Here is a 27,176-nt window from a genome sequence, read left to right as displayed (position 1 = left end):
GACTTTTTTAACATTCTCATTTGTACCTATTACCTTAAGTTTATAGCTCCTTTTTAAAGTGAAATGGTTTCCTCTTAATCATTCTATCTGAATGACGTTTTATTTGCACTTCAATTTAAATCTCCCCATTAGAATCCTTTGCTTTGGAGAAAAGACCTTCTGCTTACCATGGAGTTTAATTGAAGAACCTATGAAATAGAAGTAGGAGTAGGCCATTCAGCCCATCAAGTCTGCTCAGCCATTTAACAAGGCTGTGGACTCTGACCTGCCTTTCCCCCCATAAACCTTAATTCCCCTATATTGCAAAAATATATCTGCATTTTAAATATATTCTGCTTTCCTGGGCGGAGAATTCTACAATTTTTTTCCACAGATTTAATTTATTTTAATTATTAAACAAAAAAAGCTGTAATATTTAGCAGATCAGAGTATTTATTCAGGTCAATGAACTTTTCATCAGAGATCTTTCCTCGTTACTTTTCCAACCCTGGCGATGTCCTTGTGAACCTCTGATTGCCGTCTTGTGTTATTATACCCTTTCAATAATATGATCCAGTACTTTAATCTGACCTAACCAGTATATATCAACACAGTATTTCTGCACTTGTACCTTATCAATGAAGAAATGTTCTTGTATGCCCCTTTTTAACCATCTTCCTGCCTACTATTTTCATGGTTCTGATGACGTACTGTAGTGTTCTCCAAACTTCGTAATATCCTACTGTTAAATTCTTATTCCCATTTTACCTACTTTGAAACCATAATCTAAGATTTTGGTGGCTTGAATTCCATTTGCCAGGTTCCTACATGCTTGACCAATGTTTTCTCTTACTGCAGTTTACAGGTTTCTTCCACACTTTGAGCTCCATGGCTTCTTGTATCATTGGTAAACATTCTGGTGCAAGCAAGTTTTTCTAATACTTTACATTCAACTGTCAATTGTTGTTCCAAATGTGAGTAAATATTAATTCTTTCCTTCACCTTAGTGTTTCGTGAAAATGTTTGAATTAATAATATCATGAACTAATTTTACATTTTTGTAAATATAATTGCTCTTCCGATAATGCTTTTAAATGTCATGATCCATCCTCACTGTAGTTCCATCCAGAAAGGGTGTGAAACCAACAGAATAATGTATTTTAAAATCTCCTTTTATATTGCCTCTGTGCATTACCTCCAATTGGCATTAATTTTAAATAAATCAGGATATCTTTTGAATTATGTGCAGAAATGGGAACTGTTACCCCAATAAGTTACAATATTATTGGAAAAAAATTAATATTTTCCATTTTAAATTCTAATTAATATCAATGTGAACTCATTCTGTGTATGTTAATGTTTTAGCCTACTTTTATTGTAATTACATCTAAATCTTCCTTGGTGTGTTCAATATAGTGATTATTGCATGAGTAAAGCAGCTGTTATTTGAGGCAGAATAACCAAATTACATCACAATTTTCAACAGTTTTTTCCAATTATAAATCCTTTATTCAGTTTATAATTTCTTTCTTCAAGTAACAATAGCTTTTTTTGTGATAATGGTCCTTTTAAAAGATCACTATGCAGTCCTTTATTTTTCTGTCTGATAATTACATAACTTTGATAAACGGTACCAATGGGTTGGTCTTTTCTACATTTTTATCCATGTATTCAATTCATATACCAGTGGAGAAGAATGAAAGCTTGCTAGCAAATTTCATTATACTGTATTGCAATATGGGAATTACACATGAAGAAATACATTTGAACAATACATTTCAGAATTTTTGTACTTTTATGAACATTCCTAATTGATTACATTCTTATAAAGTGCTTAAAATTGGTATTAAACTGCATGAAAAAATGATGTGCACATTTTTCTAGATATCTATACATCAATGCAAAGATCTTAAGTACCTTTATATCGTGAAAGTAGCTTGGCATCATTGAACCAATATCTGAAGTCTTGTACCTTGTGTTTTTGAAAGCTTTTTTTCACAAATTAATGCTCCATAAAGTATACATCTTAGTTTTTGACAAAGAGCAAAATGCTGGAGAAACTAATTGGGTCAGGCAGCATCTGTGGAGTCTTAAGGATAGATTATCCTTTGTGTTGAGACCCAGCAAAAGGTCTAGGAGGTGATAGGTGGAATCAAGTGAAGAGGAAGAAGCTGGCAGATAAAGCCAAGGGAGGAAAGGTGGAATGTAAAGAAAGTGTCTATCTCCCCTCTGCATTGTCTTGATGACAGGCTGAATTTCAACAATGTTTTATGCTCTGGATACAGCATCTATAGTCTTGCGCCTCCATGAAGACAGGCATTCTGACCTCCAGTCCACACCAACTAGTTGGCACCTATCCAGATTGAAAACTTGGCTGATTGATGTTCTAACAATAACCTTTCACTCAATGTTACCAAAACCAAGGGGCTAATTGTAAACTTTAGAAAGGGAAAGCCAGAGGTATACGATTTATTAATCATTTGCAGCGGGGGGTGGTGGTGGTGGTGTGGCTCAGTGGTGGAGAGGGTGGGAAAATTGAAATTCCTGGGAGTCACTATCTCGGAGGATCTTTCCTGGACCCAACATATAACTATCTTTGTGAAGAAAGCACTCCTCTACTTTCTCAGGTATTGTGGCAGTTCAGTATGACATCGGAAACTTTGGCAACAGATGTGTAGTGAAAAGTGTGCTGCCAGACTGCATCACTGCCTCATATGGGGATACCAATGCTTCTGAGCAAAAAGCCTTGCAAAAGGTAGTGGATACAGTCCAGTGCATCACAGGTAAAACTCTCCCCACCATCAAGAAAATGTGCGTGGAATGCTGCCTTTGCAGAATAGCAAAAATCATCGAGGATCCATACCACTTAGGACATCCTCTGTTCTTCTAACTGTGATCAGGAAAGTGGTATAGGTGCCACAAGTCTCATACCAAAAGGATCAGGAACAGTTGCTTCCCCTCCACCTTCAAACTCCTAAACAACACTCAATCAGAAAGTCATTTAATGACTCTTACATTCCATATTATTTATTACTGAATTTTTTTTCTGTATTGGCGCAGGGACAAAGATGCATTTTTCCTTTATTTGCCCCTGTGCTCCACGTTTTTAAGTTTGTAAGCAAACTGTTTACCTGTGATGAAACTGCATATTCCACATTTTGTTAAAGGTTATTTGTGAACATTTTTGTTGGATTTTTTTTTATGCATTGTCCCCTCCTTTCAGGGGCTCCATAATATTTGGGACATAGCAATGGTATGTTTAGTACTTTATTGCATATCCCTTAATTTGTAGATACCAACAGGTGCTGAGTTTCTTCTCTTGTGATGCTTCACCAAGCCTCTACTGCTGCTACTTTCAGCTCCTGCTTGTTTTGGGGTTGTCCCCTTAAGTTTTTTCTTCAGCATCTGGAAGGCATGCTCAACTGGATATAGATCAGCCATTCAAGAATTTTCCAGTTTTTAGCTTTGAAAACTGCATTCACAGTTTGTTTGGGATCATTATCTTGCTGTAGGATGAAGCACTGTCCGAGTTATGAGGCATTTGCTTAAACTTAAGCAGAAAGATAGATGTTTCTTTACATTTTGCTACTGCCGTCAGCAGTTACATCATCGTTAAAGATAAGTGCACCAGTACCTGTGGCAGCCACACATGCTCCAGCCATAACACCCCCAACCTACATTTGTCATAGATGAGGTGGTATACTTTGGATCTTGGGCAGTTCTTTACGCCTCCACTCTTTGCTCTCACCATCACTCTGATACAGGTTAATCTTGGTCTCATTTGTCCACAATAATTCTGCAGACTCTTTTAAATACTTCTTGGCAAACTGTAAACTGACCTTCCTGCTTCTGTGGCTAACTAGTTGTTTGCATCGTGTGTAGCCTCTGCATTTCTGTTCATGCAGTCTTCTGTGGACAGTAGTCATTGACACATTCACACTGGCCTCCTGAAGAGTGTTTCTGATCTGTCTGACAGGCATTTGGGGATTTTTTTATTATGATGAGAATTATTCTGTCATCAGCAATGGAGGCCTTCCTTGGCCTATCACTCCCTTTGCAATTACTGGGCTCACCAGTTCACTTTTTCTTCTTAATAATGTTCCAAACAGTTGATTTTTGTAATCTAAGACTTTTTGTTCTTGTTTTTCAGCCTCATAATGGCTTTTTTGACTTTAATTAGCACAATTCTCGAACTCATTTTGAATAATGGCAACTACAGATTCCAAAGGTGATGAAAAGCTTAGAAGCACGCCAAACTCGCTTATACCTGCACCAATGAAGCAATTAAACATACCTGAGTAATAACAAACACCTGTAAAACCAAATATCCCAAACATTATGGTGCCCTGAAAAGAAGGCCTATGTATAAAAAGTGCTGTAATTTCTACATGATCAAACCAAAATGTATACAAATAACCTTGAATAAAATCTGGAATGAGCACTTTTGTCACATCTGAATTATTTGATGACAAATTTAAAATTGTGGAGCACAGGAGTAAATAAAGGGAAAAAATGTGTCTTTATCCCAGCATTGTACATTTTTTTTCCTTGAGTACATTTTACACTACTGATAAGTAGAAATTCTGCTAGTCCGCAGGAAAAAGAACCTCAGGGCTGTATGTAAATTTCATGTATGTATACTTGCAATCAATTTGACCTTGACCTTGAGTTTGAGCTATTACTCACAAGATCAATTTTATGTGAAACATTAGCTCTGTTTTTCCATACTTGCTGCATGATGTGCAGAACATTTCCACCATTTTATGTTTCTATTTTTGATTTGAATCATCTGCTGAGCTTCTGGTGGTGATTATTGTTAGGCTGGTTAGTTTAGTAAGATGCTATTTGTTAATGATAAAGCTCAAGAGTGTAATTTCTGGTGAGTCAAGAATTTCTAATTAAATATATTTCATTGACTGAAGCAGGACAATCCAATGGAAATTGTGACTATAGAGGGCAGTATAAAACCACCATTTGATTCTTGCAGAACTGGTGTTATAGACAACTGTGTATAGAAGAATTAGATCCTAAATGATCAATTAAAGTCTGAAATCTTGGTGTGAAGAAGAGTGCAATAGAATCTCTAATATCACTTTTCCATGTGGATAGCGATTTATTACAAGTTGTGAATTTATTTTCCAAAGAAAGGTTGTTTTAAAATTTGATTGGGACAGTATTGCAAAATAAGTGGTATATGTGTAACTTTTTAAATGTATGGAACTGCTAAGTAAACTATGCAGAGAATGACTGTTGTGGACCTTGTATACAAGACCACCTGTAAATTCGAGGAACTATAGTGCTCTCAATTAACCACATTAGACTGAGAGTTGTGTTAATAGGATTTAATCATCATAAAACATGTCTCAAATGTTGCTGGCCTGGTTCCAAGGCATGTACTGAGGGAGGGGTTTGGGCGTAACAGCCTTGATGGGGATTCTGAAGGGAGGAGTCACAGGTGCAGTGGCAGGCCAGCCTATACAGTACATTCATACAGTCAGTGCTAATAGCTATACAAATGGTTCCACCACAATCACTCCTTTTAAAACAAGGTCCAGCAGGGTAAAGTGGATCAATGTCCATTACAGGTTCAGCTTATTGGGTGGCCTCGTCTGTCGTTGTGACCGTTGCAGTGCCTACTGCAGCTCAGCTGCTGGTTCCTGTGCGGTGTTTAACGTGACAGGCCACGTCTCTGGTGGCTGAGAGGGTTTAATAGGACTGTGGGGTTGCTTGATCTGGGGTTGGGGTGGGGCACTGGGTGCGATTAGTGGGGCCAGGTGGCCTGTTACACCGCCACTGGTGGTTGTGGGGTGGGGGAGTACTGTTTGGTCAATCGAAAAGTCCCCTGCATGCTTCAGGTCTCATATGGAAACTGTCTTGCTGCCCATCCTGGTACTCCACGTAAACATCCTGGGGGTTTGCATGGAGGAGGTGGACCTTCTCGACCAGGGGGTCAATGTTGTGGCTACTGGTATGCCTCCAGAGCAGGATAGGCCCAAGGTTGTCAGCCAGGATGGTAGTGTGGTTCCTGATGCCAACTTCCTGGGGAAGGAAAAAAGCCTTTAATGCGGGGTAGCAGTAATTGCAGTACAGAGGAGGGACCTGGTGGTGTGGAGTGCCTCAGGGAGGACCTCTTGAAATTCCATGTTACTCAAAAGGCAGGATTTTAGAGAATTAATTGAAAGACAAATTAAAATGTATTTTGAAATAAACACGGAATCAGTGAAAGATAAGTTTATACTATGGGATGCAATGAAAGTGTTCATTAGAGGGCAAATAATAAGTTATGTAACCAAGATGAAGAAGGACTATTATCAGGAAACAGAGCAGTTGGAAAGGGAAATAGTATATATAGAAAAAGAATTAGCAATGAAGGAAGATACAATTAAAAGAAGAGAATTGGCAGATAAAAAAATAAAATATGAAACACTACAAACATATAAGGTGGAGAAGAATATAATGAAGACAAAACAGAAATATTATGAACTAGGGGAAAAAACGCACAAAATTCTAGCATGGCAGCTTAAGACAGAACAAGCTAAGAAAATGGTATTGGCATCAAGGAAAAAAGACAAACAAATCACATATAATCCAAAGGAGATCAAGGAAAACTTTAGAGAATTCTATGAACAATTATACCAAACTGAAAACGAAGGGAAAGAAGGGAAAATAGATGAATTTCTAACTAAAATTGAACTACCAAAACTACAAATAGAGGAACAAAATAAATTAACAGAACCATTTGGAATAGTAGAAATACAAGAGATAATAAAAAAATTACCAAATAATAAGACACCAGGAGAGGATGGATTCCCAATAGAATTCTATAAAACATTTAAAGATTTATTAATTCCACCCCTCCTGGAAGTAATCAACCAGATTGATAAAACACAAAGCTTACCAGATTCATGTAAAACAGCAATAATTACAGTAATACTAAAGCAAGGGAAAGATCAACTCGCACCAGCGTCATATAGACCAATATTTTTACTTAAAACAGATTATAAGATAATAGCTAAACTATTAGCAAACAGATTAGCAGAGTATGTACCGAAAATGGTAAATCTAGACCAAACTGGATTTATTAAAAAAAGACGCATAACAGACAATATTTGTAAATTTATTAACTTAATTCATGCAGTAGAAGGGAGTAAAGCGCCAACAGTAGCAGTTGCTTTAGACGCAGAGAAGGCCTTTGACAGAGTAGAATGGAATTATTTATTCAAAGTATTGCAAAAATTCAGTTTACCAGAGAAGTATATTAATTGGATTAAAGCATTATATAAGGGACCATTGGCGAAAGTGACAGTAAATGGATATGTATCAAAGCAATTTAACTTAAGCAGGTCAACACGGCAGGGATGCCCACTATCACCTTTATTGTTCGCGTTAGCTATAGAACCACTAGCAGAATTGATAAGAACAGAAAATAATATAAAAGGGATAAAAATAAAAGACAAGGAATATAAAATCAGTTTATTTGCGGATGATGTTATAGTATACTTAACAGAACCAGAACTATCAATAAAATAATTATATAAGAAATTGAAGGAATATGGAGAAGTGTCGGGTTACAAGATAAACGTAAATAAAAGTGAAGCAATGCCTAGGAATAATGCGGATTTCTCAAAATTTAAGAAGGAATCACCATTCAGATGGCAAATGCAAGCAATAAGATACCTAGGTATACAAATAAATAAAAATCTCGGCCAACTATATAAACTCAATTATTATCCACTAATGAAAAAATTACAGGACGATTTAGAGCATTGGAAAGATTTACCACCAACACTAATAGGAAGGATAAACTGTATTAAAATGAACATTTTTCCAAGGATATTATACCTATTTCAAGCATTGCCAATACACCTGACAGAGAAATTCTTCAAAGAGTTAAAGAAAATAATAAGGAAATTTTTATGGAAAGGGGGGAAACCGAGGATAGCACTAGATAAATTAACAGAATGGTATAAACAAGGAGGCTTACAACTGCCAAACTAAAAATTATTATAGAGCCGCACAATTAAGATGCCTATCAGATTTTTATCAAACAAGGGAAAAGCCAGATTGGACTAGATTAGAATTAGATAAAATAGGGAAAAGATACCTGAACACATTATATAAATGGGATGAAAAATTGGTACAACATGGAAGTTCTCCAGTATTACATCATCTACTCAATATTTGGAAGAAGATTCATGTAGAAAGAAATAAAACAAATTATCAATTACCAAAACTAATATTGACGCAAAACAAGTTACTCCCTTTTACAATAGATAACCTTTCCTTTAGAGAATGGGAGAAAAAAGGGATCAAAAGAATAGAAAATTGTTTTTCAGGAAATAGATTATTATCCTTTGAACAAATGAAAGATAAATACAATATAACTCAAGATACAGTGCTGGCATATTACCAATTGAGATCCTACTTGAAGGACAAATTAGGAAGCAGTCTGAGTTTACCAGAGGGAAGTAACTTTGAATATGTGATTACAGATACAATGATAATCAAAAGATTTATAACAAATATGTATATTTGTCTGCAAGAAAAGGAGAATGAGGAAACAAATGGTAAAACTAAACAAAAATGGGAACAAGATTTAAATATAAAGATAAAAAAGGAAACATGGGAGAAGTTATGTTCTGGAACGATGAGAAATACAATAAATACGAGGTTACGTATGATGCAATATAACTGGATACACAGGCTATACATTACACCTCAAAAGTTAAATAAATTTGACCCAACAGTATCTGATAGATGTTTTCGATGTTTAAAAAAAAGAAATGGGAACAACAATTCATGCAATCTGGACATGTGAGAAAGCAGAAAAATTTTGGGAAGATCTAAACCAAATATTAAATAAAATTACAGAAAACAATATACCAAAGAATCCAGAGATCTTCCTCCTAAGTAACATAAAAAACAAAGAATTTGGAATTGATTTGGAGGATGCACAAAAAAGATTTGTTAATACATTTTTTTGCTACGGCTAGAGCTATCTTATGTCAACCTGGAAATCGGAAGATAATTTGAAAATACAACAATGGTATATAGAAATGAATAAATGTATTCCTTTGGAAAAAAATAACATATAGTTTAAGAAATAATATTGAAATATTTGAACAAATATGGGAGCCTTACATGAAACACAATAGCGAAAACCTACCGGGGACATTCACTACCTAAATTAACGAAAGGAGAAGGAAATGAAAAGAATCGACTCAGTGGAATTTCTTGTTTATTTTTATTGAATGATAACATTGTTTGACTGGTTTAATGTATCCTAGATTTTGTACTTTAAATGGACGGGAGGGGGGAGGTAGGGAGGGTGGGATGGGAGGAGGGAGCGGGGGGGAGAAAATGGCACTGTATATATTTGAAAAGGAAAAAGTATGTATCATGGTTAATGTGGTTTATGGTGTGAAAAATAAAAAATTTAAAAAAAAGGGAGGACCTCTTGCCACTGGGAGATGGGCAGGCTTTCGACCTGATGGTTAACAGGATTGCCTTCCAGACGGTGGTGTTCTCCCTTTCAATCTGGCCATTCCCTTGGGGCTTATAGCTCATGGTCCTGCTCATGGTCAGCAGGTACTGACGCAGTTCCTCACTCATAAACGAGGATTCCCAATCACTATAGATATAGCAAGGGTATTCGAACAGAATGAATATGTTGCATAGTGACTTTCTGACTGTGGCCGTGGTCATGTCTGGGCAGGGAATGGCAAAAGGGAAGCGTGAGTATTCATCGATAATGTTGATAAAGTATACATTCCAGTTGGTGGACAGGAGGAGGCACCTTGAAGTCCATACTTAAGCATTCAAAAGGATGGGTGGGTTTAATCAGGTGAGTTTTGTCTGACCAGTAGAATTCAGGTTTGCATCAGAGCAGACCGGGCAGCTCTGGATCAGTTCACTGATATCCTCAACTGAGTCAGGGAAGTTGCGAGCTCTAACTAAGTGGTAAAGCCTGGTTACCCCGGGGTGGCAGAGGCTGTAGTGGAGGGCTTGGAGGCAAGTGCACATTGGTGCATGTTCCTTGGGACAGGGCATCAGGAGGCTCATTGAGCTTCCCAGACCGATACAAGATCTTGTAGTTGTGGATGGATAGCTTAATTCTCCACCTCAGGATCTTGTCATTCTTAATTTTTCCCCATTGTTTTTTATTGAACATTAAAGCAACTGCATGTTGGTCAGTCAACTAGATAATGCCTCCAGTGGCACACAGCTTCCACTATGGCCTGGGCCTCCTTTTCGATGGCTGAGTACCAGAGTTTGGGGCCTTGGAGGGGTTAAGAAAAAAATGGCTATGGGCCTGCCTGTTTGAACATGGCAGCTAGGGCAAAGTCTCTCCATCTGGAACCGGATAGATTTGTCAACAGCATGCATTGCTGCCCTGGCGATGTTGCCCTTAATGTGTTTGAGTGCCACTTGGGCTTCTGCTGATGTGGGGGGGGGGGGTGGGGGTTAAGGCAGTTGTTTTCACCAGGGGATGGGCTTTGTCTGCATAATTAGGGACCCACTGGGCATAATAAGAAAAGGACCCCAAGCACCTTTTCAGGGCCTTGAGGTTGTGGGGCAGTGGGAGCTCCAGCAGGGGGCACATATGGTCAGGGTCGGGCCCAATGGTGCCATTCTCCACCACACAGCTGAGAATGGCCAGCTGTGGAGTGCTGAATATGCACTTTTTTGGTTGTACGTGAAGTTGAGACTTTTAGCCGTCCGGGGAAATGTCTGATCCTAATGGTCATGTCCACAGATGGTACCATTGTCCAGATAGAGAAAGGTGGCCTTTAGCCCATAGTCATCTACTGTCTGGTCCATCTCCCTCTGGAAGTCGGTGACCCCAAAGGGGACCTGGAGGAAGTGGTAGAGGTGGCCATCTGCCTCGAAGGCCGTTTATGGGCCATAACACAACTCTCAGTCTAATGTGGTTAATTGCTAGCGCTACAATTTAATCACCATAAAACATCAGTGTGTCTCACATGTTGCTGACTCGGTTCCAAGGCAGGAACTGAGGGAGGGGTTTGGGTGTAATAGCCTTTCTGGGGATTCTGAGGGGAGGAGTCACAGGTGCAGGGGCAGGCCAGCCTATACAGTACATTCATACAGACAGTGGTAATAGCTATACAGTGGTTCCACCACAGGAACAACACTTGATTTTCCAACTGGGCACTCTCCATCTGGATGGTATTATCTTCGACTTCTCCATTTTCTGCTAACATACTCTTTGTTCTTCCTCCCTTCCCTTTCCCTTTGTCTTCTTTCCTCTAGCTTTCCACCCCCTACCCTCTCCATTCATCATAGAACCATAGACACTACACACAGAAGCTTTGACCCTTCTAGTCTAGAAATCATAGAACATTACAGCACAGAAACAGGCCCTTCAGCCCTTGATTGTGCCAAACTATTTTTTGGCTAGACCCATTGTCCTCCATACACCTGTCCAAATTCTTCTTAAATATTAAAATTGAACCTTCATTCACCACTTCAGCCAGAACTTGTTCCACATACCTGTGCTGAACCATTTTTTTGCCTGGTCCTACTGACCTGCACCCAGTCCATAGCCCTTCATACCTCTCCCATCCATGTACCATCCAAATTCTTATTAAATGTTAAAATTGAGCCCTATTTCACCACCTCAGCTGGCAGCTCGTTCCACACTCCCACCTCTCTGTGTGAAGTTTCCCCTCATGTTTCCACTAAACTTTCCCCTCTCACTCTTAACCGATATCCTCTGGTTTGTATCTCAGTGGAAAAAGACCATCTACATTTACTCTGTTTATCCTCCTCATAATTTTAAATACCTCTATTAAATATCCCCTCATTCTTCTATGGTCCAGGAAATAAAGTCCTAGCCTGTTTCACCTTTCCCTGCAACTCAGTTCATGAAGTCCAGGTAGCATCCTCGTAAATCTTCTCTGCTCTCTTTCTAGGTTATTGATATCTTTCCTGTAGTTAAGTGACTAAAACTGCACACGATACTCCAAATTTGGCCTCATGAATATCTAATAAAACTTTACCGTAACATTCCAACTCCTATACTCAATACTTCTGAATGTCAATATGCCAAAAGCTCTCTTTACAATCTTAGCCACATATGAAGCCACTTTCAGGGAATTGTGTATCTGTATTTCCAGACCCTCTGTCCTACCACACTCCTCAGTGCTGTTCACAACACCGCCAATCTTAGTGTCATCTGCAAACTTTCTGATCCAATTTACCACGTTATTATCCAGATCACTGATATAGCTGACAAACAACAATGGTCCCAGTACCAATTCCTGAGGCACACCGCAAGTCACAGGCCTCCAGTCTGAGAAGCAATCATCCACCACTACTCTCTGGCTTCTTCCATCCAGCCACTGTCGAATCCAGTTCACTACTTCACCATGAAAACCTAGCGTCTGAACCTTTATGACTAACCTCCCATGTGGGACCTTGTCAAAGATCTTTCAAAGTCCATGTAGGCAATATTCACAGCCTTTCCTTCATCAATTTTCCAGGTAACCTCCTTGAAAAACTCTACAAGAATGGTTAAACACGACCTACCACGCACAAAGCTATTGCTAATGAGTTTCTGGCTAATCAAATAATTGTATATCCAATCTTATAAAACACCTTCCAATAAGTTACCTACTAATGATGTCAGGGTCACCGGCCTATAATTTCCAGGGTTACTTTTGGAGCCTTTTTTAAACACTGAGCAACTTGTGCTACCATCCAATCCTCCGTATCAGACCCATGGTGACATTTTAAATATTTCGGCCAGAACTTCTGCAGTTTCTACATTAGCCTCCCTTCAGGTCCAAGGGAATATCTTGTCAGACCCTGGGATTTATCCACCTATATTTATATTTGCTTTAAGACAGCAAGCACTTCCTCCTCTTTAATCTTTATAGGTTCCATGACCTACTGCTTGTAATCCTTACTCCCACAACTCTGTGCCTGTTTCCTGAATGAATACTGATGCAAAAACCTATTTAAGATCTCCCCCATCCCTTGGCTCATACAAAGCCAACTCTTTTCTTCAAGGGGACCAATTTTGTTCCTTACTATCCTTTTGCTCTTAATATATCTGTAGAAACCTTTAAGATTTTCCCCTCCCATTATCTGCCAAAGCAACCTCATGTCTTTTTTAGCCTTACTGATGTCTTCCTTGAGGTTTTCTTTCATTTTTTATACACCTCAAGTACCTCATTTTCTCCATGTTACCTATATCTGCTATACAATTCTCTCTCATTCTGAACCAGATCCCCAATATCCCTTGAAAACCAATTCACAGAGCCATCCCTCCTCCCTCAGTTTCCTCCCTTATCCTACTATTACCTCCTATCCTTGGGACACACTCCTCTCCCTCCCGCTCCTGGTTCCCTTACCATTTAATTCAAATGCTTACCAATATTTTTTTCCATTCCTTGATGAAGGGCTCAAATCTGAAATGTTGGTTATGTATCTTTATCTTTGCTACATAAAGGACACTCTTTGACCAGCTGAATTCCTCCAGCATTGTGGTTTTACTTCAACCACAGTGTCTGCAGACTTGCTCTTGTTTTCCATTACCGTTCAATTTACACCACTCAAATACAATAAAAATTTCCCTAATGGCTTTCAAAGTCAAATCAGACTTGATTTTGGAATAATGTAATCACTTTTATGATGTTCAAATGAAATTATTTGTCATAAGTCAACCCTGTTGCAAGTGATTGTATTCTTTTAGTTTCATCAGTCAATTTAATGAAAGGAAGTGTTTAATGAAAGGAAGTGTGATGAACAATCCTTTGACCTCAACAAACATTTTTGAAAACCAATAGTTAGATGTGATACAGGAATCAAATAGTAGTGACTGAAACTTTAAATAGTAGTTTAATAGATTTGGAGAATTTGTGTATCCAATTGGCTGCTAGGTAGTGGCACAGTTGATGTAGTGGCTGAACACAACAGTGCCAGAGAGCCAGGTTCAAATCCAGTGCTCTTTTAAGGACTTTATATATTCTGCCCATGTCTATGTTGGTGTTCTTCGGGTTCTCTAGTTTCCTCCCACATTTCAAAGACATATGGGGTTAGTACGTTAATTGATCACATGGGTGTATTTGGGCAGCATTGACTTATGGGCCAGAAGGTCCTGTTATTGTGCTGTATCTCTAAATTTAAAAAAAAAAAAAAAATCCTTTAAAACATTTGCTCTTTCCATGACTAAAAACGGATTACTGGAAGAAGTCATTGGGTCAATCAGTATCTATGAAGGCTGAAGATATAAGTCCACATTTTAGATCACCCCTGTTTTTTTTGTATGAATTTTGATTGAATTGGATTTGTCAAATTGCTCACCACAACATTAGACAAATTCTGGCATGACCTAATGCATAATTTCAGTTGATAGCTTGTTTAGTTTGAAAGTCATCTTCACTAATAAAAAAAAATCTTTTACATTATTTTCCAATAATAAGAGATTGTATTCTAGTTTTTTGGTTTGACCATGTTTGTCAGAAAATCAGGATAATTCTGTTCTATAAGTTTCCAAGTGATTGGCAAATTATTAACTATACTTATCACAGAGAGAGGTCACATGATATGGAGGGAGTAGGATGTGGAATCCAAACCAGGATGAAAATTAGCAAAATAAAACTTACGAAGAATCACCTGAATAGTATTAGAAGATGTGGGAAGTGTGCAGAATATAAATATGACAAAAAAAGGGAAGTCCATGTCGAAAAATGGGAGAGAAGAGCTTTTGAAGCCGGGACCTGGTGTGGAGGCACCTCATGACAAAGAAAACAACACGGTCACGTCGAGGCCCACTGAAAGAACGTTCCCTTCCAAAGGACACTTGGTTGAATAGGAGGACCCCCCTCCTGGAAGTAAACATTGGCCCAGGCTGTCAGATTGCAGCAGACAGCCCTGGATCGAATGATGGAGGGAGAGAGAAGTACAGTGTTCCCTCCCTCCCCCCCCCCCCCCCACCCACAGCGTGGGCATCGGAGCAAGTGAACTGGTGGAGCGCGGGAGAGGAGCGGCAGTCTTGGTTCAGGGAGTGGAACGGCGTGGAGAAGGGCACAAGTCGGCATGTAAAGAGGTTGGGGGGGGCGGTGCCACTACCAGTCCTGACCCTGAGGGAAGCAGCACTTACCTGGGACCTGGCGGCGGGTCTGTTCCAAAGCCAAAGGGAGCGGCAAGTCGGGAGGTATTGCCTGTTCCAGTTGGAGGGACTCAAATTGGACCTTCATAGGTCAAGAGAAAGATGGGAGTCGGACTTGGGCATTGCAATTGATGAGAAATGCTGGTCTGACTTGTGCCGGGACAGCATGACCACGGTCATCAATGCAAGGTACAGGCTGGTGCAGTATAACTTTTTTGCATCACCTGTATCTAATGCCACAGAAAATAAACAAGTCAAAACCGGAACTCTCAGACCAATGCTTCAGATGTGGCATTGCGACTGGGACATGTGTGCTCGCAACCTGGTCATGTACCAAGGTGAGGCTTTTGGGTAGATCTAGGCCAAGTCCTGGAGAAAATTATAGGCAAGCAATTCCCACAGGACCCAGAGTTGTTCCTGCTGGGAAACATAATGGACATAAGGCTTACAATGCAACTATCCAAATTTCAAATCCAATTTGTGTTAAGCTCATTGGCAGTGGCCAGGAAGTGCATTGCGGTGACTTGGAAGTCCAACTCTAGTCTTAGTATCGAGTGATGGAACAAGGAAATACAGAGCTGTGTTCCCTTGAAGAAAATAACATAACCTGAGAAACAAATACGGTAACTTTTGTAAGATCTGGCAGCCATATATGCACTAAATAGGTGCATGGCGGTGATTGGTTTCCCTGTTCCTTGCTGTGGCTTCCTCTCCCTCACTCTGATCAAGGAAAGTCAGGAATGAATATCAGCCCAGAAGCCACCCACTGAGCTGCGACAATCCCTGACCTTTATTGTTTATTTTCCTGATGTTAAAGTTTTTTTGTTGTTGGTGGTAGGTTGAGTGAGATGTTGTAGCGGCTGCTACACTCACAGAAATACACCACAGAACACTGTGGAGGTTTCAGTTGAACTGATTTATTTGAATTCTGCACATGCCCCTTTAAGGTCAATGGGAGTTCTGCCCCGCGCGGCGGTGATGTCATCCCGTTGCTTGGGGCGTGAGCTGTGGCCTCAGGCACAGCTGAAGGAAGGTAATCGGCAAGCCCCAACGGCGCCATCTTCCTGCAGCTGCCCCGCCAGCACAGCAATACAAACGGCCTATTTGCTACAAGAGATGTGCACCGCCACAATGTCTTGTTTTATGTGTAGGGGAGGGGGGGTTGGTAGAGTCATGGGTTTGTATATGTTGTCATAAAGAAAATATGGCTGTGCAAGCTTGTGTGAAAATAGAAATAAAATATCCAAAAAAACTATACTTATCACAAATCTAGTGACAGCAAATAGTTATTTTAACTGTAGAGATTCTGAAATAGTTGCCATTAATCTTAGTACTTTTCTGTAAATTATGGGAAATATGGTGTAATTCAATCATGAAACAAGCTTCTACATGGAAATGCATTACCATAATATCTAAGCTCAAAATTAAATGAATAATTATGCAGCATTTGCTAAACCATTAGACATTTGGAACACTAGTTGAGGATGACATACAAGACTTTTTATTTGTTTTTTGCTGTATTTCATAAACAATTTTTGAAATAGAATATTCAATCTTTGGATGTTAATTTCTAAAATCAGAAATCAAGATGAACTTCTGCCAAAATAGCTTGAGTAGACCCTTACTGCCTCAACATTTTAGTAAACCCTTGGTTTAATGTTACTTCTGAAGGAAGGCATTGCTGAAAAAGGAGTATTCAATCAGTAGAGCATCAGTATCATTTACTTTTCAATACTAGAACCTTTTATTGAGATTTGAATAAACAACCCTTGCAATTTTGAGGAAGGATATTCTTGCCATTGGGAGTGTGCAGCAAAGGTTCACCAGACTGATACCAGGTATAGCAGGACTGATGTATAAAGAATGACTGGTTTGATTATAGTTATACTCATTGGAATTTAGAAATTGAGAGGGAATCTAATTGAGACATATAAAATTCTGACAGGGATAGACTGGTTAGATGCATGAAGAATGTTCTCTGAAGCAGACCTGAACATCATTTTGCATCTGATGAACACAGAGAAAGGGGTCTTGTACTTTCAGAGTCTCATGAAGACATATGATAAAGTAATGCAAGGATGTTGCAGGGAAGGTCAGTATATATAACAAGATTCCTAGCACTCAGCACCAGTACACTTTGAAAACTTTTTGCAGAAATTGTCAATGTCAGTCTAAGTACTACTACACCCACTACCCATCTTAATCATATTTCTCCTCATTGGCCACATCCTTGTACCTTTTTCACTTCAAATACCCAAGGAATAACGTTGCTGATGAATTTTTGAACTTGGTAGAAGATACTGCAGCTCTTTATCTAACAATCATATTGAACTTGAGATCCTGATGGATTATAACGAGAGGAGATCATATGCAATAATAGATGCTTGATTGAGCTGCGAGTGGTCTGTGACCAAGACAGATGAAGCCTAATTTTTGAGCCATCTCCTTAGAAAGTGTTTGCACACCTGCTCTTGTGGACCTGGATAAGGATTAAAAAGGGAACAGTTTGTAGATGAAGGTTTGTGAGTTGAGAGGCTTGAGGCACAGTTTGATTCACCAAGAAGCTTTCATTAGATCATTCATTGGATCACAGGTGGATGAGGGTATCCAGCTCCAACCCTTAAATGTGACATTTTTTATTAAGAAAATGGCAGTCTGCTCCATCAATTCAGTGTCAAAGGTATCTGGTGCATAATGTAATTGCTTCCACTCAAGCACAGGCAGAACCCACCACTGTCTGCAAAGGGTTTGTGTGTTTCTCCTCGTGACCGCTAATGTTTTCTCTGGGTTCTATTTTCCTCCTGGGCCGCAGCATGAGTAAACGCACACAGGCCGATTCCAGGACGCACCACTCCATAACTGTGGACAGCGGTCATAGATCTCCAGATATGGTTCGACCTAAAAGGGGAGGCAGGCCTCTTCAGCCCGGTTAAGCAACCTGCATAGGAGAAGGACAATCCGATATAAAACCTACGACCCAAGGACCTCGCTGCCACATCCCAGCTTGCTTGGCTATGGCACATGAACCATGGGTGTAAAGAGTGGGGCCAGTACTGCACACACTGCACTCCATCTAAAAGCTGCTTTGCGCAGGCCTGAGGGCATGTCCACGTCTTCCCCCTCAAAAGATGCACAAAAACTCAAACTAGCATGCTGGAATATCAGAACCATGCTAGACAAGGCTGACAGCCACTGACCTGAACGTTGGTCTGCCCTCATCACACATGAACTCCTCAGACTCAACATCGACATAGCCACTCTCAGCAAAGTCCGCCTTGCGGATGTAGGCAGCCTCCAAGAACACGGCGCGGGCTACACACTCTACTGATCTGGCAAGCCTCAGGCTGAACAACGCCTATCTGGTGTTGGCTTCGTGGTCAAGAACTCCATTGCCTCCAAACTCGAAAACCTCCCGACAGGCCACTGACCGGATCATGTCCATGCGACTCCCCCTTCAAAACAAGCGATGCATCACTCTCATCAGTGTCTATGCTCCAACCCTTCAGGTGGAACCAGCAGAAAAGGACAAGTTCTACACTGATCTCCGCAACCTCATCCAACGCACCCCTACAGCCGACAAGGTTGTCATCCTTGGCGACTTCAACGCTCGCGTCAGCAAAGACGCAGAAACCTGGTCAAGAATCCTTGGCAAGCATGGTGTCGGCAAGTGCAATGACAATGGGCGCCTCCTGTTGGAGCTCTGCGCAGAAGAGCGGCTTGTCATTACTATTACCCTTTTCCAGCAGAGAGACAGCCTGAAGACTACCTGGATGCATCCCTGATCCAAACACTGGCACCTCCTGGACTACGTTCTGGTGCGAGGAAGAGAGAAACTAGATGTGCTCCACACCAGGGTTATGCCCAGCGCAGAATGCCACATTGACCACCGGCTTGTTCGCTGCAAACTCAACCTTCACTTCAAGCCAAAGTTCAAGAACAGTGGAGCCCCCAGAAAGAGATTCAATGTTGGAAACTTGCAGTCAGACGAAGTGAGAGGAAACTTTGAGGCAAACCTCCAAACAAAGCTCGAGGATGCAAACTGCCTCACGGACACGTCTCCTGAAACCCTCTGGGATCAGCTGAAAATGGCCATACTGCAATCCACTGAAGAGGTACTGGGCTTCTCCTCCAGGAAAAACAAGGACTGGTTTGATGAAAACAACCAAGAAATCCAGGAGCTGCTGATAAAGAAACGATCTGCCCACCAGGCTCACCTTGCAAAGACTTCCTGGCCAGAGAAAAAACGAGCCTTCTATTTCGCATGCAGCCATCTTCAGTGCAAACTCCGGGAGATCCAAAATGAGTGGTGGACTAGCCTCGCCAAACGAACCCAGCTTAGCACCGACATTGGCGACTTCATGAGTTTTTATGAGACACTAAAGGCTGTGTACGGCCCCTCACCCCAAGTCCAAAGCCCTCTGCGCAGCTCAGACGGCGAAGTACTCCTCAGTGACAAGATCTCCATCCTCAATCGATGGTCAGAACACTTCCATTCTCTTTTCAGTGCCAACTGCTCAGTCCAAGAATCCGCCCTGCTCCAGCTCCCTCAACAGTCCTTGAGTCTAGAGCTGGATGAGGTCCTCACCCGGGAAGAGACATATAAGGCAATTGAACAACTGAAAAGTGGCAAAGCAGCAGGTATGGATGGAATCCCCCCCAGAGGTCTGGAAGGCTGGCGGCAAAACTCTGCATACCAAACTGCACGAGTTTTTCATGCTCTGCTGGGACCAAGGAAAGCTGCCTCAGGACCTTCGTGATGCCATCATCATCACCCTGCACAAAAACAAAGGCAAGAAATCAGACTGCTTAAACTACAGGGGAATTACACTGCTCTCCATTACAGGCAAAATCTTCGCTAGGATTCTCCTTAATAGACTAATACCTAGTGTCGCCGAAAATGTCCTCTCAGAATCACAGTGTGGCTTTCGCACGAACAGAGGAACTACTGACATGGTCTTTGCCCTTAGATAGCTCCAAGAAAAGTGCAGAGAACAAAACAAAGGACTCTACATCACCTTTGTTGACCTCACCAAAGCCTTCGACACCGTGAGCAGGAAAGGGCTTTGGCAAATACTAGAGTGCCTCGGATGCCCCCCCCAAGTTCCTCAACATGGTTATCCAACTGCATGAAAACCAACAAGGTCGGGTCAGATACAGCAATGAGCTCTCTGAACCCTTCTCTATTGACAACGGTGTGAAGCAAGGCTGCATTCTCGCACCAACCCTCTTTACTATCTTCTTCAGCATGATGCTGAAACAAGCCATGAAAGACCTCAACAATGAAGACGCTGTTTACATCCGGTACCGCACGGATGGCAGTCTCTTAAATGTGAGGCGCCTGAAAGCTCACACCAAGACACAAGAGCAACTTGTCCATGAACTACTCTTTGCAGACGATGCTGCTTTAGTTGCCCATTCAGAGCCAGCTCTCCAGCGCATGATGTCCTGTTTTGTGGAAACTGCCAAAATGTTTGGCCTGGAAGTCAGCCTGAAGAAAACTGTGGTCCTCCATCACCCAGCTCCCCACCATGACAACCAGCCCCCCCTACCCCCCCACATCTCCATTGAGTTTACCTATCTCGGCTGCACCATTTCATCTGGTGCAAGGATCGACAACGAGATAGACAACAGACTCGCCAAGGCAAATAGCACCTTTGGAAGACTACACAAAAGAGTCTGGAAAAACAACCACCTGAAGAAACACACAAAGATCAGCGTGTACAGAGCCGTTGTCATACCCACGCTCCTGTTCGGCTCCGAATCATGGGTCCTCTACCGGCATCACCTACAGCTCCTAGAACGCTTCCATCAGCGCTGTCTCCGCTCCATCCTCAACATTCATTGGAGTGACTTTATCACCAACATCGAAGTACTCGAGCTGGCAGAGTCTGCAAGCATTGAATCCACGCTGCTGAAGATCCAACTGTGCTGGGTGGGTCACGTCTCCAGAATGGAGGACCATCGCTTTACCAAGATCGTGTTCTATGGCGAGCTCTCCACTGGCCACCAAGACAGAGGTGCACCAAAGAAGAGGTACAATGACTGCTTAAAGAAATCTCTTGATACCTGCCACATTGACCACCGCCAGTGGGCTTATATCGCCTCCAACCGTGCATCTTGGCACCTCACAGTTCGGCGGGCAGCAACCTCCTTTGAAGAAGACTGCAGAGCCCACCTCACTGACAAAAGACAAAGGAGGAAAAACCCCCAATACCCAACCAACCAATTTTCCCTTACTACCGCTGCAACCGTGCCTGCCTGTCCCGCATTGGACTTGTCAGTCACCAACGAGCCTGCAGCAGATGTGGACATACCCCTCCATAAATCTTCGTCCGCGAAGCCAAGCCAAAGAAGAAAGAAGAAAGAAGAAAAAAATTTTCCTCCCATTTCCAAAAACATACAGGTTGGTTGGTTAATTGGTCATATGGGTGTAATTGGGCAGAATGGGTTCATGGTCTGGAAATGTTTGTTAGCAAGCTCTATCTGTAAGATAAAACATGACTGAAGCAGTGGAAGCTTAAGCCTATCATTTGAAATCAACATGTTCCCATTATAGCTCTCAATTCCTGTATCTGTCTATCTATTTGTTTGTTTATTTCTGTATTTAGGCTCAGATTTTGTGATGTACCTGCAACATGTCCTCCAATTAGGATTGCAGGTGTGAAGAGCTCTTGTCTTTTGCTAATAAATCCTTGGTTTGGATCAATAAGTTTTTGGTTCTTTCGATGAGCTCTACAATTTTAGCAAAAATAATTTTTTTTTTAAAAAGGGATGGAGCGTCTGACTCGGCCAGAAAAACTTGACATTGACCCACAGTCAGCTACAGCCTTCAAAGCCTTTAAGTTCTGGCTGATGAACTTCGAAAACTTCCTGAGGCTCATTGAGGTGGAGGAGGATAACCAGCGTCTAACAGCATTGCTGTCTATGGTGTCCTTGAGAGTCTACAAGAACATCCAGGATGAGACCACTTACACCGCAGCCATAAAGGTACTGAACGAACTGTACGATCAACCAATGAACAGAGTTCATGCCCGGCTCGTGCTTGCGTCGAGGAAGCAACAGCCCAGCGAGTCCAGCAGGGCATATTTACAAGTAGTAAAGGCGTTGGGCAAGGACTGTAACTGTGTGGACAAAACTGCTGCTGAGATCACAAACGATCTCGTCTGGGATGCCTTTGTGGCCGGGCTCCGATCGAACGAAGTGAGGCTGCTCTTGCTCGAACAAGGGGTAGAAAAACTAGAGGACGTGGCCCGGAGGATGGAGGATGCGGCCTTAAAGTCAAACGAGCATTGTAGAGCTCGTCGAAAGAACCAAAGACTTGTTGATCCAAACCAAGGCTTTTATTAGCAAAAGACAAGAGCTCTTCACAGGTGGCCGACCAGTCCGGAATGATCTGACCTGGCTAGGGACACAACCCTTTAAGGCCCAGACAGTAGGCGTGGCAAAGCTCTCAGCCAATCGCTGTAACCACAGTCATTACACTCTAGATACTGTAACTAAATACATTGGTGATAGGTCTGTACTATCACAAGGTGCAGCACTCTTTGGCAACTCTGTCGGGCATGAAACTGCTATACTCCCTCAACGTGATAGCATTTCACTACTGCCATCCTTATATTGTGTTCACTGTCACCTATCAGCCTCTTAATGTCATGAATAAATGGTGCAGCTAAAACTGGCCCCAGCTCCACTTGTCTTCCTTCACAGCCATCTATCCTTCCATCACTATAATGGAGTAATCATCACTTCGTGGCTGATGCCATTGATGATGCCCTGTGTAGAAGTTGTAATATGGGTAAAGGAACAGTAAGGGTGATTAGTCACCAGTGATATGGTTTGCTTTTGGATGGATATGTTGATCTGCATAGTATTGATTTCTTTGGCTGTGGCATTCATGGCCTGTGTTCAAGGAGACACAAATAAAAGCATCAAAATGCTGGAGGAACTCAGCTGGTTTCGCAGAGCCCATAGGAGGTAAAGATATATTACTGATGTTTCGGGCTGAGCCTTTCCTCAGGGCGAGCCTTTCCTCGGGGCATTCCTTCCTCTGAATGCCCAAACCTGAAATGTCAGTGATGCACTATCAATCAACTTCAGAGACTAAAAGTTGCCAGAACGATAGGCTTTTAATTGCTTAAAACTTTATTACACTCATGAGTCCAGAGCTTGTTCTGGAGGAGGGGTCTGGGTGTAACTGCCTTTATTAGGGGGTTCCAAGGGGAGGAGTCACTGGTACAGTCAGCACAGAGGCAGGCTAGCCATACATATAGAGATGGTAACCTATAGTCTTCTTTGGCTTGGCTTCGCGGACGAAGATTTATGGAGGGGGTAAATGTCCACGTCAGCTGCAGGCTCGTTGGTGGCTGACAAGTCCGATGCGGGACAGGCAGACACGGTTGCAGTGGTTGCAGGGGAAAATTGGTTGGTTGGGGTTGGGTGTTGGGTTTTTCCTCCTTTGCCTTTTGTCAGTGAGGTGGGCTCTGCGGTCTTCTTCAAAGGAGGTTGCTGCCCGCCAAACTGTGAGGCGCCAAGATGCATGGTTTGAGGCGATATCAGCCCACTGGCGGTGGTCAATGTGGCAGGCACCAAGAGATTTCTTTAGGCAGTCCTTGTACCTTTTCTTTGGTGCACCTCTGTCACGGTGGCCAGTGGAGAGCTCGCCATATAACACGATCTTGGGAAGGCGATGGTCCTCCATTCTGGAGACGTGACCCACCCAGCGCAGCTGGATATTCAGCAGTGTGGACTCGATGCTGTCGTGGTATCACCACATTCGCCCCCTTTTTTAAAAGTAAGTCCAGCGGGGTGGAAATAGGTCTAGAGTTCATTACAGGTTCAGTTGATCCAGTGGTTTCGTCTGCCTCTGCGACCACTGTAGTGGTGGCTGTGGGTCAGCTACTGCTTCCTGGGCAAAGAGATGTGTGTCAGCAGGCTGAGCATCTGGCGGCTGAGATGGGGCAGCAGGGGCAGGGTTTGAGATTGGCATGTGATGAGTGATCACGGGAGGAGGCCATACTGGATGGTCGGTGGGGGTCCCAGGGTCTCCTGCACATGCTAGGTCCCAGATGGAGACCCATCTGGGTATGCCATGTAGGCATATTGCAGGTTTGCATGGAGGAGATGGACCCTTTCAACAAGTGGGTTGGACTTTCAACTCCTTATGTGCCTGATCCTGGGGATGTCGACCACAATGGCAGAGTGGTCTCCGACGCGGACTTCCAAGGGAAGGAAAACACTCTTTCATGTGAGGTGGTATTCATGACGATGCACTGGAGGAATCAAATGGATGGAGTGTCTCGGGGAGGACCTCCTGCCAGTGGGAGACAGGTAGGCCTTTTGACCTCAGGGCTAGGAGGACTGCCTTCCAAACAGTGGTGTTCTTCCTCTCTACCTGGCCATTCCCTCAGGGGTTGTAACTGTTGGTCCTGCTGGTGGTGATACTCCTTGTCAACAGGTAGTGAAACAACTCATCACTCATGAAGGAGGCCCCCCAGTCATTGTGGATGTAGTTCAGGTACCTGAATAAGGTAAAGATGTTACGCAGTGCTTTCACAGCGGTGGCCGTGGTCATGCCCAGGCAGAGGATGGTGAAAGGGAAGCAGGAGTACTCGTCAATGATGTTGATGAAGTACACGTTACGGTTAGTGGAGGGCAGGGGTCCCTTGAATCCATGCTGAGGTGTTCAAGGGGTTGGGTGGCCTTTATCAGGTGTGACTTGCCCAGCCTGCAGACTCAGCAGTTTTTGGTAAACCCCCTGATATCTTCAATAGAGTAGGGGAAGTTTTGGACTTTAACAAAGTGGAAAAGCCTGGTGACCCCGGGGTTGCAGAGGTCATTATGGAGGGCTTGTAGTTGATCGGTCTGTGCACTGGTGTAGGTCCCCTGCAACAGGGCATCTGAAGGCTCGTTGTAGGTAGAGAGTTCGATTCTCCACCTCAGAATCATCTTGTTCTTGATTTTACATTGTTGCTTATTATTAAACATAAAAGCAGCAGGGTAAATCTTTTTTCTGGCCAGGGAGTGCCTCCAGTGTTGTACTGCCTCAACAATGACTTGGGCCTCTTTCTCAATGGAGGAGTGCTGGAGTTTGGGGCCCTGAGGGTGCAGGAGAGAAAGGTTATAGGTCTGCCTACTTGGTTAAGTTTGGCCAGGGCAAAGCCAGAGGTATTGCTCTCCACCTGAAATGGGATGGATTCATCACAATATGCATTGTGGCCTTGGCGATCTCCTTTGATGCGGGTGAAGGCCGCCCAGGCCTCTGTTGACAGGGGAAAAGAGGTAGCTTTCACTAAATCTGCAAAATTTGGAACCCACTGAGCATATTACAAAGAACCCCAGGCACCTATGGGGTAGTGGGAGTTCCAACAGGGGATGCATACGGTCTGGATTGGGGCCAATTACTCCATGCTCCACAACGCAGCTGAGGATAGCCAGGCATGAAATGTGGAATATGTCCTTTTTCTTTTGTTATGTAAGGTTCAGGCTTTTGGCTGTTTGGAGGAATTTGTAGTCATGGTCATCAGATAGTGATGTTGTCTAAGTAGGGGAATGGGGCCTGGAGCCTGTGCTTGTCCACCATTCAGTCCATCTCTCTCTGAAAGACTGACCCGAAGGGGACCCATAGGCTGTCCAACTTGAACACTGTGTTCTGGTGGTCCTCTGGGCTTATTAGGGGATTCCAAGGGGAGGAGTTACTGGTACAGTCAGCACAGAGGTGGGCCAGCCATACATACAAAGATAGTAACCAATAGCAAATAGAGTGGTATCATCACAGTCAGTTATATATCTTTACCTCCTATGGATGCTGCGAGACTAGCTGAGTTCCTCCAGCATTGCTGTGTTTTTACTGCAATAACAGCATCTGCAGATTTTTGTGCTTCACTCCAAGGAGACACTTATCAGTGGAGGAACATCAATGCGGGGAACCTTATATTTTGAAGATTTGGATTTCTCTTGTGATTGATAGACTTTGAGGGTAGCTGAGCATTATTTGTTCATCCCTATTGTCACTCTTTCTGGCTGGTGCTTTTGCTGATGACACTCTGCAGTGCTGCTATTTGGGGAGCTCCATTACATTTGTATACAGTGAACATCGAAATGGGAAAACACATTTCCAAGTGATTGCAGCATGTAGTGTTGTGTACGCTACTGATGGATACGCTTATCTTTATTTCTGGTAGAAGTTAAGATTATTCTATGTGGTGGGTAAGAAGACTTGACCATCTATTGTATCCACTTAATACAGTCAGTGTGACAAACAGGCATGCAATAGATTTCTTTGTGCTGAATTTCTTAAAGATTTAAAGAAACGTTTGTAACTGCTCTTCAGGAGTAAATAGAGAGCATTTGTCATTATCTTTGGAGTTTCACATAGTGTCTTTGTAATTATACAAGTAAAACACGAAAGTCTGTAAACTTAATTGCAGTAAAAACACTCCGAATTGCTTGAAGAACTCAGCTGGTCTGTTTGTGTCCATAAAAAGTTAAGTTATATTGCAGACTTATCAGGCCTGAGCCCTTCTTCAAGGAATAAGCAGAATGAGCCTGGCATGCCCTTGTAAATGACAAAATCTGTAAAAGATCCAGTTGTAGGGTAAGCAGTTTCTAACATGCTCTTACCTTAATAAATGTTTTATTTGGGTCAATTTTTGGGCAGTTCTGGAATGATCAAGATGGAATGCACAAAGTAAATGTGGATAGTAGGAGTGAGGGCAAAAAAATAAAAGTCTCAGCATTGGTCTTTCCAATTAAAAAAAACCCATTGCTGTTTAAATCATGAATATCAGGACTTTTGGTGAGTTTATCCTCTCTTAATAGCTCCTGCTATCTCCAATTATCCCACAAGAGAGAACATAGTACAGGCCCTTCAGCCTTTGATGTTGTACTGACCCTTATGTGGTGATAGAGTGCTACCACCAGGAGGAGCTGGAGATGGAGTGTGTAGCATTTGGGGAATGTTGCATTTTGTGAATGTTGTTGCATCTTTAGTAGATTCAAGATGGATGCCTTCCTATGAGATCAGCATGGGCATATTCTATTTTTAGTGCAGGGTGCTTAGTTG

The 27,176-nt window shown here is 42.2% G+C and overlaps 1 protein-coding gene across 4 annotated transcripts in view; it reads left to right on the top strand.

The window, feature by feature from the left end:
* katnal1 (katanin p60 subunit A-like 1) overlaps window positions 1–27,176 on the top strand; it is a 122,774-nt gene that overhangs the window by 60,561 nt on the left and 35,037 nt on the right. For 3 of the 4 annotated variants that reach the window (XR_011342272.1, XR_011342270.1, XR_011342271.1), the window contains exon 11: window positions 838–953. The exons of the other annotated variant lie outside the window; for it this stretch is intronic. The gene's annotated coding sequence lies outside the window, so the exon portion shown is untranslated. The remainder of the gene's footprint in view (window positions 1–837; window positions 954–27,176) is intronic. 4 annotated transcript variants of the gene reach the window in all.

The sequence above is a fragment of the Narcine bancroftii genome, chromosome 7 (assembly GCF_036971445.1).
Source record: "Narcine bancroftii isolate sNarBan1 chromosome 7, sNarBan1.hap1, whole genome shotgun sequence".
NCBI lineage: Eukaryota > Metazoa > Chordata > Chondrichthyes > Torpediniformes > Narcinidae > Narcine > Narcine bancroftii.
Note: the sequence above shows the minus strand (reverse complement) of the source record. Positions and strands in the feature narration are given on the sequence as shown.